This window comes from Diabrotica virgifera, chromosome 3 (genome assembly GCF_917563875.1).
Source record: "Diabrotica virgifera virgifera chromosome 3, PGI_DIABVI_V3a".
NCBI lineage: Eukaryota > Metazoa > Arthropoda > Insecta > Coleoptera > Chrysomelidae > Diabrotica > Diabrotica virgifera.
Window position 1 is genome coordinate 166,091,232 of NC_065445.1, and position 15,627 is coordinate 166,106,858.

Genomic DNA, 15,627 nt, shown 5'->3' on the forward strand with positions numbered 1-15,627 from the left:
ACAGACTTGTACCACCATGTAACTGTTAAAATTTCGCTAAGAACTTATGCAGATGTAAAAAAGCTGATATTCCCTGTATATTTCTATGCAGATTTGCAGATGCATGAAAAAAATGTTTGTAAAAATAGTATTAATAAATAATATCAACTTACTTTTTAGTTATACTTCTGAAATATTAGTTTTTAATGTTTTTTCCCATTTAGTGCAAAAAATAGAAGACAATGTAAATATAATGAAAGGTGATACGAGGTACAGTATGATGATTTAATTTCAAGAATTATATGATAAAATTTTATTAGGATCTTCAAAAATAAAAAATGAAGATAACGTATGTATACATAGAAATTATAATTTGCATCGAGAAGTTATCGCGTGAACCTTTACGCGGTGAGCCGATCTTGCGCCTCATAGCGCGCGCCATTAAAATATCGACATCTTGGCCAAAAATAAACTTATGAACATTTTCATAACCCCAAATTGTTCCTTTTGAGTTTTTCTATCGTTATTGTTCATTAAAGTGTAAATGTTTATAGCTCAAATTTGCTTGAAACCCTTATAAATAAATGAATGTACAATATTTTTAAGAAAATTGTAACTTCAAACGAGTATAACTTTAAAACAAATGAAGATCAATAATTTAACAAACTTTGTTTGGAAGCCTGTTAATTAAGATTTAAAACGACACCTTCTAAGACTTATTTGCATGTGTAGAAACCGAGTTACGATTGATAAAGCTTCGAAAAATACTTATTTTGCAATTTGCAATTTGCATTGTGCACTAATTTTACAATATCTTGAGTTCTAATTGTTAGATTTAAGTTTAGTAAACGGTTTTTTCTTCGTTTTTTATTAAGGACCAAATTTTATTTGAAACATTTTTTATCTCTTTTAGTTTATGAGCCAGAGCTTTATAAACAATTTATAAACAATTAAATTGTTTATAACAATTTTTTGACCACTCGGATCGAAATCCCCCCTCGAAATTCGTAATGAGAAGCCAAAAATCCATAAGAAACCGTTGAGTTTGTCCATCAGAATTGAATATGACACGGTGACCCCTCTGGCGCCTAGACTATTAATATGAAAATTGTAAATGAATGTTTAATGAAATTTATTTGCCAAAGTAAACTTAATATTTATAGTCCAGTCGAGTTAGACGAAAAACAGGCCTAACCTTGCATTAGGTGCTGCCCCAAATTTTATTTTTCGGATCTATAGAGGGAGTAAATAGTAGTGTAAATTTAAAATATCGACTGAATTCCGCCGTTGCGTTAGCCGCCATCTTGGTTTTAAACGAGAACTGCTTTTGTTCAATATCTCCGCCATTTTCAACTTTTCAACAAAAAGTATACTAACCAAACTTGTTGAAAATGTTATTTTCTATAATTTCTGTTACTACAATTTTTTCGTGCGGTCCATATTTTCTGAGTTATGGCGGAAAATAATGACAGTTGGAGCATACTTATTAAATTATCTCGTTTATTATTAGTCTAACGACAAAAATGTACCTATACAAAAATAGGGAGAATTAAATTCTACACAATTTTAATCTCCTTCATTTTTTTGCTAAAATTAATATTTAAGGCAGTACGTATGAGGTAATTGCGCGAGCGTAAGACCTGATTGACTTTATAGCAATTGTTCTTGTTCAATATCTACGCCATTTTCAACTAAAATTGTTCCAAATATGATTTCCTACAATTTCTTTTTAACAATTTTTTTCATGCGGTTGATATTTTCCGAGATAAGTGGGAAAATAGTAAAAAGTGGTGAGGGAAGATTATTGAATTGAATCTTGTTTCCGAGCTGCCCCAAATTATATAATTCTATCCATTAGGGGAGATCAATAGTAGTGTAAATTTAAAATCTCGACTGAATTTCGCGGTTGCATTAGCCGCCATATTGATTTTAATGGAGAACCGTTATTGCTTAATATCTCCGCTATTTTCAACTTTTCGTCAAAAATGGTAGGAAATAAAATATTTGGAAATGCAATTTCCTACATATTCTATTGCACAATTTTTTTATCCGATCAATATTTTCCGAGTTAAGGGGGGAAATAATGGAAGCGGGGGGGGGGGAAGCACAATTATTGAATTGTCTCATTTATTATTAAATTTACGACATAATTGTAAATAAACAAAAATAAAGAGAATAATATTTTATACAATTTTTTAAACTTGAAACCAATGAAACACCAACTACACTAAGTACGTAAAAGACATAAATAATATCTTACATGCATAAAGTTCACTTCATTTTATTAACTAGCGGGTTTTATTGGTTGAATTTGTCTGTCGATATTTTAGGTTTCATGCCGGCTCATATATATATATATATATATATATATATATATATATATATATATATATATATATATATATATATTTATATTCCAACAATTTTTTTAAAATTTTGGCCCTGTTGGGGAGAATTTCCCATTCCCCCCCTCATAGACACGCCACTGGTTTTTTAAAAAATTGTATTAAATCGTAATTGCAACTATTTAAGTCCTTACACTTTTTGTCGAAAAGTTGAAAATGGCGGAGATATTGAACAAAAACCATTGCTATAAAATCAATCAGGTCTTACCCTCGCACCTTTACCGCGTACGTACTACCTTAAATATTGATTTATCAAAAAATCAAAGAGATCAAAGTTGTACAAAATTTAATTCTCTTCATTTTTGTACATGCACATGTTAGTTGTAAAACTAATAATAAACGAGATAATTCAATAAGTCAATAATTATGCTCTAACTGTCAGTATTTTCCCCCATAACTCGGAAAATATCGACCCCACAGAAAAAAATATCATAAACCAAATTATAGCAAATAGTATTTTCAACAATTTCAGTATATACACTTTTTATCGAAAAGTCGAAAATGGCGGAGATATTGAGCAAAAACGGTTCTCGTTTAAAATCAAGATGGCGGCTAACGCAACAGTGGAATTCAGTCGAGATTTTAAATTTACACTACTATTGACTCCCTCTAAAGATTGACAAAATAAAATTGGGGGCAGCTCCTAATGCTAGGTCAAATGCTATCCCGACTGGGCTATTAAGTGTAATTAAAATCATAACCTCTGTTTTACCCCATTTCTCGTTACCTCCTGTCCGTGACCGTGACCTAGTCTACTGCGAGGCATAAGTTAGGGATATAGAAATTTATGCTCATTTTTATAGTTCAGTACGGATTGCGCTAATTTTTTTATTATTGTAGATTTTTCTTTATTATTTACACAGTCGTGCAAAGGTTTACTCAATAGTACATTGTTTACCGGGTAGGAAAAGCTTAACATTCCTGGACGACTGTGAAGATTGCTAAGTCGAGGCGCAAGCCGAGACTTAGCAACACAGAGTCCAGGAATGTGGCTTTTCCTACGAGGTAAACATACTATTTTTCCGCAAATCGTTTAAAATTCTACAGATATTGATTGATTTAAAAAAAACGCGATAATTTTATTCCCAAATAAATGGTGCTTTGAAATTCCTAATAAAATTACTTGGGTTACTATGGAAACGTATTGAGGTTGAATTGTCAAACTTGACGCTTATAAATTTAATTGCTGGTGTTCTCGAAAGTAAAATGATAAGTGATGATGAAATTTCCATTCCTGGGACTCCTCCAGAGAAATGACATTTCCTTACAGTAAGGAAGTCCTGACTTTTTCTTCAAGAAATTTTGACAGGAATGTCAAAATTTCCTGGCGATTTGCGGAAAACTTCTTTTTTGTACTTTACCGGGTGAAAAAAACAAATGTTTTTTTATGTTAAGATTGAGACACCCTGTAGGGAGGACGAGGTATAATAATGTGAGTATACATCGGAATCGTATTGTTGTCTTATGATCTGTGAATATTTTGTTTTTTATGAATATCCCCGATATCTTTAGAAACAAAGAAAATATGTGGTTTTACTCTTTAATATGTGTTTTAACTGAAAAAAAAACTATGTAAATTAACAATAAAAAATAACAGTCAACAAAAATAACAGTCGACTAGGTCGGTATGCACAACGCAACATAAGAGAGACGAGATTGTTTAATGGAGGCTCTGTGATATTTTGGGTGGAATTTCCTTGAGAAGAGTACGGATATGGTGTATACGTGGAGACTCTTTAAATAGCGAGAGGTACATTACACAGATTCTTTTTCTTTGAACACTCTATTCCTTTCGTACTATTCTCCTCACCTATCGCATGTCGTCAGTTAAAACACAACCGTTTAGTTTCCTTGTTATTAAAGGTATCAGAGAAATCAAAAAATGAAATGTTCACAAAATATGAGACTGCAACGTAATATCGATGTATACCAAGCTTTGTACCTTTTCCTCCCTACAGGGTGTCTCAAACTTTTGTTTGGGTTAAAACACAGTTTAAACTACAAAACTGTTTGTTTTCTTTGTATATAAAGATATCAGGGACATTAAAAAAACAAAATGTTCACAAAACATAAGACAATAATATGATTTTAATATTTACGCACATTTGTACCTCATACTCCCTACAGGGTGTCTCAAACTTATCATAAGAAAAAAATTTCTTTTTTTCCACCCGTTATAAGTACAAAAAGAAGTTTGAGTAAACCTTTACACAACTGTGTAAATACTAAAGAAATATCCAAAATAAAAAATAGCGGAATCCGTAAATGTGTTCACTAAAAATCAACTATGAAAATGAGCATAATTTTCTATATCCCCAACTTATGCCTTGCAGTATATTTTGTCACAAAAACCAATGTCGCATCTCCGCTCAAATAGTGTTACAACTCAAAAAAAAATAAAACGGTTGTATTGCACCAACAGTTTAATAAAACTACAAAATCGTATCTCAAAATGTGTTATGTTTATATTTTAAGTATTTGTCGTTAGATGGCACTACAGTCATTATATGATTAACTAAAATCAATGGTGCACCGAACATAAACATTGTCACATATCGACTTCTGCAAGGCATTTGTCCATCTAAGATGTGTATAAAAGCATCGTTTTTCGAGTTAAGACAGTATATGTGATTACTTTATTCAAAAGAGTCTGCGTATGTGCTCAAGAAAAGTGACACATTTATCACTTATTTATCTTTATTTTTACAGTATTTTTTGTTTAATGTTGTTACTTGTATTTAAAGTTACATCATAATAAAAAAGTATAAGTCTATTGACCAGATAATAGTATGACATTATATTCTCTACTGGTACTGCAAGAGGTCCCTAGGCGAGAAACGAGGGTCCATGTTTTATCCCTACCTACCTATCTTATCCTTAAAAATATCATTTATATTCTAGTTTTATACAGGGTGTCCAGAAACTCTACCGACAAACGAAGATTTGTCTTCCTCAGATAACGGAGATTCCTCAGATAATTTTAAGGCAATTCAACCAAATTCACCTAGTCCGAAAATGCTTCCTAAGGGAGCTAGGGCTCTTTGAAGATGGCGTCTTGTAATCAGTTTTTCTCCAATACCTCCAGAATGCTTCTAGTTAGAAAACCGAAAATTTGGACGAATATTTATCTTTCAGAGATAAATCGATTCCATCTATTACGAATTTCTAGTACCAGTCATAGGCGCCCGCTTTGGGTAGGGCAACGGTTATGTTATCACATAACTTTTTTGTCTTTAAATTTTAAGCATTTTTGACTCTGGATTATTAAATTGTGAGGTATTCTAGTACTAAAAGGTATTTTCTCTTTAAGTCGGTAGGACATACCGTTTTCGAGAAAAGTCGATTTAAAAATTTTTCGTCACTTGAATTTAAAAAAAAAAATAAATAAAAAAATAAAAAAAGGGGTTTATTTTACCTACTTAAAGCAAGAGTAACTTTGAGTACTAGAATACCTCATAATTTATTAATCTAGTATCAACAATGCTTAAAAATCAAAGACAAAAAAGTTATGCGATGAAATAACCGGTGACCTACCCAAAACGGACGCATATGACCGGTACTAGAAATTCACGATTGATGAAATAGATTCATCTCTGGAATATAACTAAACGTACCAGTTTTCTTTTTCTAAAATTTTTTTTTTAATTTTTTTGAGTTTCAAAAACGACAAACTTTTAAATCGATTTTTCTAGAAAACGGTGTATCCTATCGACCTTAATCAAGAGTACCTTTTAGTACTAGAATACCTCAGAATTTAATAATCCTCAGTCAAAAATTCTTCAAAATTAAAGACAAAAAAGTTATACGATAAAATAACCGTTGCCATACCCAAAACGGACGCCTATGACCGGTACTAGAAATTCGTAATAGATGGAATCGATTTATCCCTGAAAGATAAATATGCATACCAATTTCCGTTTTTTACATAGAAGCGTTCTGGGGGTATCTAAGAAAAACTAATTACAAGACGCCATCTTCAAAGAACTCTAGCTCCCTTAGCATTTCGGTGAATTGGGTTAAATTGTCTTAAAATTATCTGAGGAATCTCATGTCTTCGTTTGTCGGTAGAGTTTCTGGACACCCTGTATATTATAGTTTTGTATTGCCGCGTTATAATATAGTGTTAACTATAATTTTATACTAGCTTAGATTATATTACTAGGTAGTTGTTTGGAAAATGTGTAACTGGCTATATAGCATTTGCCAATGCCAATTAAATAAATAAATCAAAAAAAGTAATCTCTTCTGTGCACAATCAGTGGACAGTGTCCTTTAATTTGGTTTTGTCAAATGCCTTTTTCAGATACACGAAATATAAATATGCAGGTTTGTTATATTCTAACAATTTCTCTTGCACTTGCTTCATTATAAATATAGCGTCAGTGCATGATCTTCCTGATCAAAAACCTTGTTTTTTTGCTTGCGTTGTAATTGCATTTCATAGCATTGGTATCATTTTGGTTGTTAATACTAGTGTTGTATTTAATAGATTGATTCTTCTGTAGTTTTCCGTGTCCGATTTGGCCTGAGAGTATTATGAACCAGGTAGACTGATGACATCAAGCAAATGCCTGACCACGAATGGATACAACAAACAACGAACATAAATGAATTTACAGACCTAAGGGAGGCTTACATCTGACGAAGTATGGAATAGCGGTTGATAATGATGATTATGAAGCTTAATTTCCATTTTTGTGGTATAAGGAATATCCCCAAATAAAACTATTTCAACAGATTAAGGCATAAGAAGGATATTAATAAATAATGACACATTGTTCTATATATTCCATTCATACATCATTAATGGAGTAATTAACAGTATTTGTGCGCTGTTATCGCTACAGCTGACCAATCCACCCCACCAAAAACATTCATAAACATATGAAATTCTGTTCGCTGGCCATAACACAGCTTTGATCGTACCTTATTACACAACGCTCCGGTACTAACTTCAGTAGTATACATTAGTCCACCGCAGTTTTCAGTTTATATCGCGGTAGTTAGTTACAAGTGATATTGATTTTTGTGATTGTTGTGAGCAAGATATTTCAATTGTTTCAAGGTATGTTTTTGGGAATATATTTATCGTTACATACTTAATAGAATTATGTTACCTATTTATTTTTTTAATGTACTATTTTATTTGAGAATAAGCCACAATTTAAGTTTGAAATTAAATTTTTTTTTGTTTTGAGTTCCACTTCGAAAATCGTTATCAAAATACAAAACATTAATAAATTAAACAAATTTTGTTTTTGTTGCCTGGTAAATTTTTTTTGGGAAAATTTTCTTGGGTATAAGTTCATTTAAATTTAATTATTGTCCCCCTCTGTGACTCAGTAGTAAGACAGCCTACCTTTAGATCCAGTGGTTGTGAGTGCGAATCTCAGCTGTGTAAGAATTTTTATTTATCAAAAATTAATAAATGAAAATAGTTTCTATCGGAATACGTTCGGATACAATTTGCGTCTCTTTATAAAGACAATGAAATCGACTTTACTATGTAACAAGACATTTACTCAACACACACACTACACATTACACTAACTGATGCTAAATCAACAGTACCATGAGAATGGCCATTAGTTGTCGAGGTATTAAACTAACTAAAAAAAATTGATTATTGTTAAAATTTCTTTATTTTGGTTAACGTTTCGACAGGTACCCCGTGTCTTTATCAGAACAATGTCTAAAACACATAAAATATTTTTGTTATAGTGTTTACAAAAACATTTTGTACAAAAACATAATACGTAAATTAGTCATTTATAGTATTTACAAAAACACTTATAGAAAAACATAAAACGTAAATTAGTCATTTAGGGTAAAATGTAATAAAAGGCGTTAATGTACCGGGTGTCCCAATAAGAATGGCTCTCGGCCATACCTCAGGAACCGTTTATAGTACAACTTTGAGAAAAAATATTTATAACAAAAATTGCCTCGGGAAAAGCCTGGAAATTATTTTCATAATTGTAGGTCCACCGCTAGAGGGCGTAATTGAATATAAAAAAAATTAAAAAATCAAAATTTTACAGAATTTACCTAATAAAAGGGCACTGGAAATACAATCATCATATTCTTCATAAAATTCTGCGCATATTTGATTTCACAAGTTTAAGTCTAACTTTGCAAATAAGAGGTGGGGTGAGTGACATTCTTATGAAAAAAATGGCTGTAAGTCCGGTTCTTCTAAATCATATTTTGCATACTTGGTCTTGTTGAAAACAGCTCTTTTTTGTCAACGTAAGAGTCTTATTTTCGAAATAGCCTATTAAGTAATATGCCAGCTAGCAGGCGTTATTTAATTATTTTCGGAAATCTAGTTTTCTTTGGAGAATATTAAATACAAGTATGCATTTTTAATCCTGTATAAGACCAGTAAATAAGACCAAATTAGTAACATAATACCGAAAACCGCATGTAGATACCTTTTTTCTATCTCGAGATAACTTAAGAAACGTGTAAATTCTAAACAACTGTTAATGTCACCGGTAAACGAAGTTAAGGAAACGTAGTGCGCTATGGAAAGAACAAAGGAACATTTTCCAGATGTAATCGTATATAATGAATTAAAACAACCATAAGACAAACAACACTATAACATATAACAAAGAAGTAAAAGCAACTACATACTTACTTAGTGACGACCTAAATTTTCAAATTGTTGCCCATCATTTTCGATGCAAGCATTTATTTCTTCAAGAGTAGATTAAACAGCAGCCTCAATTTCGGCTGTCGCAATGCTTTGAATGAAATTTCGTATTCTCTAGATTCTAGATCATGTTTTCTCGAGTAGTGGGTACTAGCGGCAAAAACAAGGTCTTTAATCCGTCGCCATAAATAAAAGTCTAAAACAGTTAAATCTGTTGATATTCAATCTACTCTTGAAAGAGCAAATGCTTGCATCGAAAATGTTGGGCAACAATTTGAACATTTAGGCAGTCGCTAAGAATAAGTAAGTAGTTGCTTTTATTTCTTTGTTATATTTTATTGTGTTGTTTGTCTTATTGTTGTTTTAATTAATTATATACGTTTACATCTGGAAAATGTTAATTTGTTTTTTCCATAGCACACTACTTTTCCTTAACCTCGTTTACCGGTGACAGTAAGTTACGTTTAAAATTTACACATTTCTTAAGATATCTCAAGATAGAAAAAAGGTATCGACATGCGGTTTTCGGTATTATGTTGCTAATTTGGTCTAATTTTGTAATACATGATTCAAAATGCATACTTGTATTTAACATTTTCCAAAGAAAACTAAATTTCTGAAAATAATTAAATAACGTCTCCTAGCTTGCATATTACTTATTAGGCTATTTCGAAAATAAGACACTTACATTGACGAAAAAGAGGTGTTGTTAACAAGACCAAGTATGCAAAATTCGATTTAGCAGAACCGGACCTACAGCCATTTTTTCATAAGAATGTTCCCACTCACCCCCACCTCTAATTTGCAAAAGTCGACTTAAACTTGTGAAATCAAATATGCGCAGAATTTTATGAAGAATACGATGATTGGATTTCCAGTGCCCTTTTATTAGGTAAATTTTTTAAAATTTTTATTTTTTAATTTTTGATATTAAATTACGCCCTCTAGCGGTAGCGTAGGCCTACAATTCATCATCATTCTCTTTGCCTTATCCCTATGCGGGGTCGGCTTCCCTAATTGCATTTCTCCACACAATTCTATCTTGGGTCATATCAATATTAATACTCTTTACCAACATGTCCTGCCTTATCGCCTCCCCCCAGGTCTTCTTTGGTCTTCCTCTCCTACTCCTTCCAGGAACCTGCACTTCAGCTATTCTTCGTATTGGGTGATTAACGTCTCGGCGTTGAACATGACCAAACCATCTTAACCTATGCTCTCTCATTTTGGCATCAATTGGTGCCACACCTAGACTTCCCCTAATTAGGCCTACAATTATGAAAATAATTTCCAGGCTTTTCCCGAGGCAACTTTTGTTATAAATATTTTTTTCTCAAGGGTGTACTATAAACGGTTCCTGAGATATGACCGAGAGCCATTCTTATTGGGACACCCGGTACATAAGTATAACATTATTATAACAAACACAATTTTTTAAAATTCGACATTTTTTTAAAATTTTAGTGCAATGATTTGCTGTCACTAATGGTCTGTTAGAAAGTAACGTATTTAATGTTTTTATGGCTTTTAGAACCTAGAGATACTGTTACAAAATGTTAACATAAATTTTGTTTAAGAGGCAACTAACAGTAGCGCGTCATCAATATAACTTCGGGAGATAGTGTCATACCCTTTTTCTAAAGTTCTGCGAAACTTTGGCAATAATGGGAATATTTGACATTATCTAAGATCAATAATTGTGACAATTTACTCATAGGCGCACTAAATAGAAGTAATAGACAACAATTTTATTATTAGTAAATAAATATTTATAGAAATAAACCAAAATAGGTGAATTTTTTTTAAAAAGCGTTAGAAAAATTTAAATTTTAAAGGGCTGATGATATTTCTACAATAAAAAATCCTCCTAAAACTTTATATACTCGCATTATAATTCGAAATATTTTTACGTAAAATATACTAACCCACAAAACTCACAATTATTAATAATAAACTATTTTTTCAAATAGTCCAAAAACTTAGTTCTATTACATAAAAATAAAATAAATTAATTAAAAATAAACACTACTTCCCTATGAATCAACACTAACGAATTCTTAAATAATACACTACTGCACTGAACAGATATCGATACATATAAGAGAACAGATAAGAGAATCGTGCTATTACACTTAGAAATCTGACGCAGGTTTGTCAAAATGACAGTGACTATTTCTCTATGTTGCCTAATCAGTTATTAGTTAAAATATGTTCGATTTCTTGTTAGAAATAAAACAATTTAGTAGCTCCAATGTGACACAAAATGGGATAAAAAAGTTTATTTGAAGAAAGTGTATTTTGTTTCTTCTTAATGGCGCTACAGGCTCGTTTTTTTTAATATTGTATTTAATTATAGAGTAATTTCCACATACTAACATATTTCTCAAATTCAGATCTTTACCGCCATTCTTTTCTACATATATTACCAACATGTGTGCTAAATATCTCGATAAAATATTCAAAATTGAAGCCGCAATCTTGGAACGCGTTTTCCGTTTTGATGACACGCTACTGTAGCCTCTTAATAAATTTATTTCCCTTTCGCCATTTATAGAGTTTGGGCACTATTTTATGTGTATTGATTCGTACATTTTTATTTTTTTGTGTTTTGTTGTATTTTTAGAATTTTTGTTTTTTCAAAATTAAAAGTGTGAACTTGCTGTTTCCCATGTTTGGCAAGAGCTGTCCTCTTCCTTTTATCATATTTATGTGACTTTAATCTAGAATGTAGATGTTGATTTGTTTGACCAATATCTACTTGACAGTCTTTATTTGAAAATATGTATTACTTAGTAAGTTAAGGACCTTTAGTATGCTGTTTGTATACCTATATTATGTTTTTGTTATGTATTTAGAAATAAATATTTAAATTGTTCAGAAAGACCTTTTATGTATAGCAGAGTTAAATAGGTACATGGATTAGGTTTATTATTTGCTGAATAATTAGTTTTGTTTTAACGTCTATGAATTCTGGATTTAAAGATTTTGTGTATAATATGGCGAGGATAATTGTTTTTTAATAGTGCCTGTTTTGCTTTGTTTATTTGTGTACAATGATACCTGACAATTGTATCACTCTATCAGCAAGACCGATTACTACCGATTTTTTTTTGGAAACGGAGTGATGCGAATTAAGTAATATTGGTATAAATGAAGACCAAGTGTATTTAGTTGACCATTTAGTGCGAATTGTGTTATTCTTGTGATGTAAGGTCAAGGAAACTGATTTTACAATAAATTGTCTTCCGGCAATAACCGGTCAAATAACGCAAAATATGGAAAACAGAACACGCTGTGAAATAGAAAGATATGAAACTAGTAAAGGTGTAAAATTATCTATAGGAACCTATAAATTTACACTACATTACATAGTTTCTCACTTTAGAATTCTGTGACAGGAGAATTTTTAAAATTATCCTGTCACAATGACAGTGGTCATACCCTTCGATACGCCTAATAGTCCAGAAAGCCACTGCGCATCCACTAGGAAAAATATTCTAATTCGGATTTTTTGCACAATCTTACTCAAAAAGGACTCCTTTTAACAAATTTGCATGTTGCCAGGACCAAAAGGTGGTCAAAAATTTATTAAACTTGTTTTTTTTGTTTTTTTCCTAAAATTATTATTTTTGCATGGAAAAAAGTTTTTTTTTAGGTTTTTTGGATCATTCCAAACAGAAAAGGTCTTTAGTGACTTTTCTCTAAAAATGATAGTTTTTGACATATAAGCGATTAAAAATTGAAAAATTGCGAAATCGGCCATTTTTAACCCTCAAAAACTATGTGAAAAACTGAAAATTTGAATGTTGCCAAGGTAGGTAGATATTCTTTAAACATCGATTGATGAAATCCCGAAGAGTTTTTTGCAATACAATATTCAAAACTCCTTTGTTTTTTAATTGCTAATCAAGCGTGCGCGACACTATTTTCCACCGACAGTATGGTGCAAATGAAAGGAATAAATTCGTTATTTCGTAAACTGGCGACTTTAAGGAAAAATCCCGAAACAGGTCGATTTTTATTTAAAATATTGTGGCATATATGGTGTACTAGTGACGTCATCCGTCTGGGCGTGATGACGTAATCGATGATTTTTTAAATGAGAATAGGGGTCGTGTGGTAGCTCATTTGAAAGGTTCTTCAATTCTCTATTCAGTAATGTAAACATTTACATAATTATTTATACAGGGTGTCCTTCTCCTTCTTTTTTTGTCAAATAATTTAATTTAATAAAAATTTTTTGGACACTCTGTATAAATAATTATGTAAATGTTTTTATTACTGAATAGAGAATTGAAGAACCTTTCAATTGAACTAGCACATGACCACTATTCTTATTTAAAAAAATCATCGATTACTTCATCACGTCCAGATGGATGACGTCACTAGTATACCATATATGCCACAATATCATAACTTAAAAATAAAAATCGACCTATTTCGGGATTTTTTCTTAAAGTCGCCGGTTTACGAAATAACGAATTTATTCCTTTCATTTGCACCATACTGTCGGTGGAAAATAGTGTCGCGCACACTTGATTAGCAATTAAAAAACAAAGGAGTTTTGAATATTGTATTGCAAAAAACTCTTCGGGATTTCATCAATCGATGTTTAAAGAATATCCACCTACCTTGGCAACATTCAAATTTTTAGTTTTTCACATAGTTTTTGAGGGTTAAAAATGGCCGATTTCGCAATTTTTCAATTTTTAATCGCTTATATGTCAAAAACTATCATTTTTAGAGAAAAATCACTAAAGACCTTTTCTATTTGGAATGATCCAAAAAACCTAAAAAAACTTTTTTACATGTAAAAAAAATCATTTTAGCATAAAAACAAAAAAAAAACGTTTAAAAAATTTTTGACCACCTTTTGGTCCTGGCAACATGCAAATTTGTTAAAAGGAGTCCTTTTTGAGTAAGATTGTGCAAAAAATCCGTATTATAATATTTTTCCTAGCGGATGCGCAGTGGCTTTCTGGACTATAAAGGCGGGAAAGCATGTAAAGTAATGTAATGTAATTATATATTCCTTTCGATAATTTTCTCCAAAGTCCGAATAGCTATGATGATTACCGACCTCCGTCGCGGAGATGGCACATGAAGAAGAAGAAGATCGATAATTTTACACATCTACTAGTTTTATCTCTCTTTATTTCACAACGTGTTATGTTTTATCTTTTAATAATCATTTTATTATATACCTATATATATTTGTTCTTGGTAACGAAAGCATGTCAATTTTAGTGTTACTTCTACAGATCCTCGGAAGTTATCAAGAGAAATAATATCCGTTTATTTTCTCTTTCATCCCATTTCTTTGTATAATTTTGTTTAACTAATTCAAATTTCCTAAACCTGTTGTCCGATTTTAGTGATTTTTTGAATATGTTTTAGCCCATATTCTTTAACAATATCGCTTTAATAATATTGTTGCTAGACAGGTCAATTGATATTGTATATCGGGTGTACCTATCAGACTGTGTTTTTTCTCCAAGTTCGCAATACCCTGTGGAATATTCCAGCATTTATAAAATATTGAAATTAAAACCCAACTAAAGCCATAGATTTTCTTAATATTTTTTGTTTTTTGAATCACTCACTTATGTTGGATAATAAACAAGGTGAGTACTTTAACAACTGGCCATGATTTTTCATCAATTACTTCTCATTTTCTGCTTAGTTTAAGAGGCAACAGTAGCGATCAACAGGTATATAACAACAAACGCGGTCCAAGATTGCGGCTGTAATTTTGAATATTTTGTTGAGATATTTGGCACACATTTTCGTAATATAATAAATAATGGCGGTACAGAGCCCAATTTGAGAAATATGTTAATATGTGGAAATTATTCTATAACTAAATAAAATATTGCAAAAAGGAGCCAGTACGCCATTAAGAAGAACAAAAAATACACTTTCTTCAAATAAACTTTTTTATCCCAAGCCTATATTTTGTGTCACATTGGATCTACTAAAAATCGATTTTCTCTAACAAGAAATCGAACGTGACTGACTCGGCAACATTTAGCGCGCCTATGAGTATAAAAATTATTGTTTTTGATAGTATAATGTCACTGTCAGTGTCGAATTACCGACGCACTGTTGCCTCATTGTTGAAAGTTCGCATAACTTTCGAAAAACACAAAATATTGATGACGCGCTACTGTTTAGTCTTAATAAACAAGCCTAAAGTTAGTAGGCTACGAGAAATGAACAATTGGATAGATGTCAAATCGATCGATGTCTTATTTTCATTTAGAATATAATTTTAATGGTGGAGTATTGACAACAGCAAATTATTTTTGGGTAATAGACCATTAGATTTCAATTAGTTAAATCATGATTTTATCCTTTATGGCTTTTTGTTACTGCAAATGTCATATAAGATAAACAAAAAGAAAAAGAAATTTGGAATTGAACTGAGCTCGCTTTTCTGAAAAACTCATTTTCCAAATTTTACGCAACTTTTCCAAAGAAAAATTTTTCGTTTTCACGACCTGCCTGTAGGTTACTTATCGTGAAAACTAACAAAATTTCATGTGGCATGAAGGAGAAAATTGTGGACACTGATCTATTAACATT

The 15,627-nt window shown here is 31.4% G+C and overlaps 1 protein-coding gene across 1 annotated transcript in view; it reads left to right on the forward strand.

Annotated features, from left to right (window-relative positions):
* The first annotated feature begins 7,283 nt into the window (after nt 1-7,283).
* Nucleotides 7,284-15,627, forward strand: part of LOC114329450 (fatty acyl-CoA reductase wat) — a 241,967-nt gene continuing 233,623 nt past the window's right edge. Inside the window, exon 1 of the mRNA XM_028278562.2 lies at nt 7,284-7,449. The gene's annotated coding sequence lies outside the window, so the exon portion shown is untranslated. The remainder of the gene's footprint in view (nt 7,450-15,627) is intronic.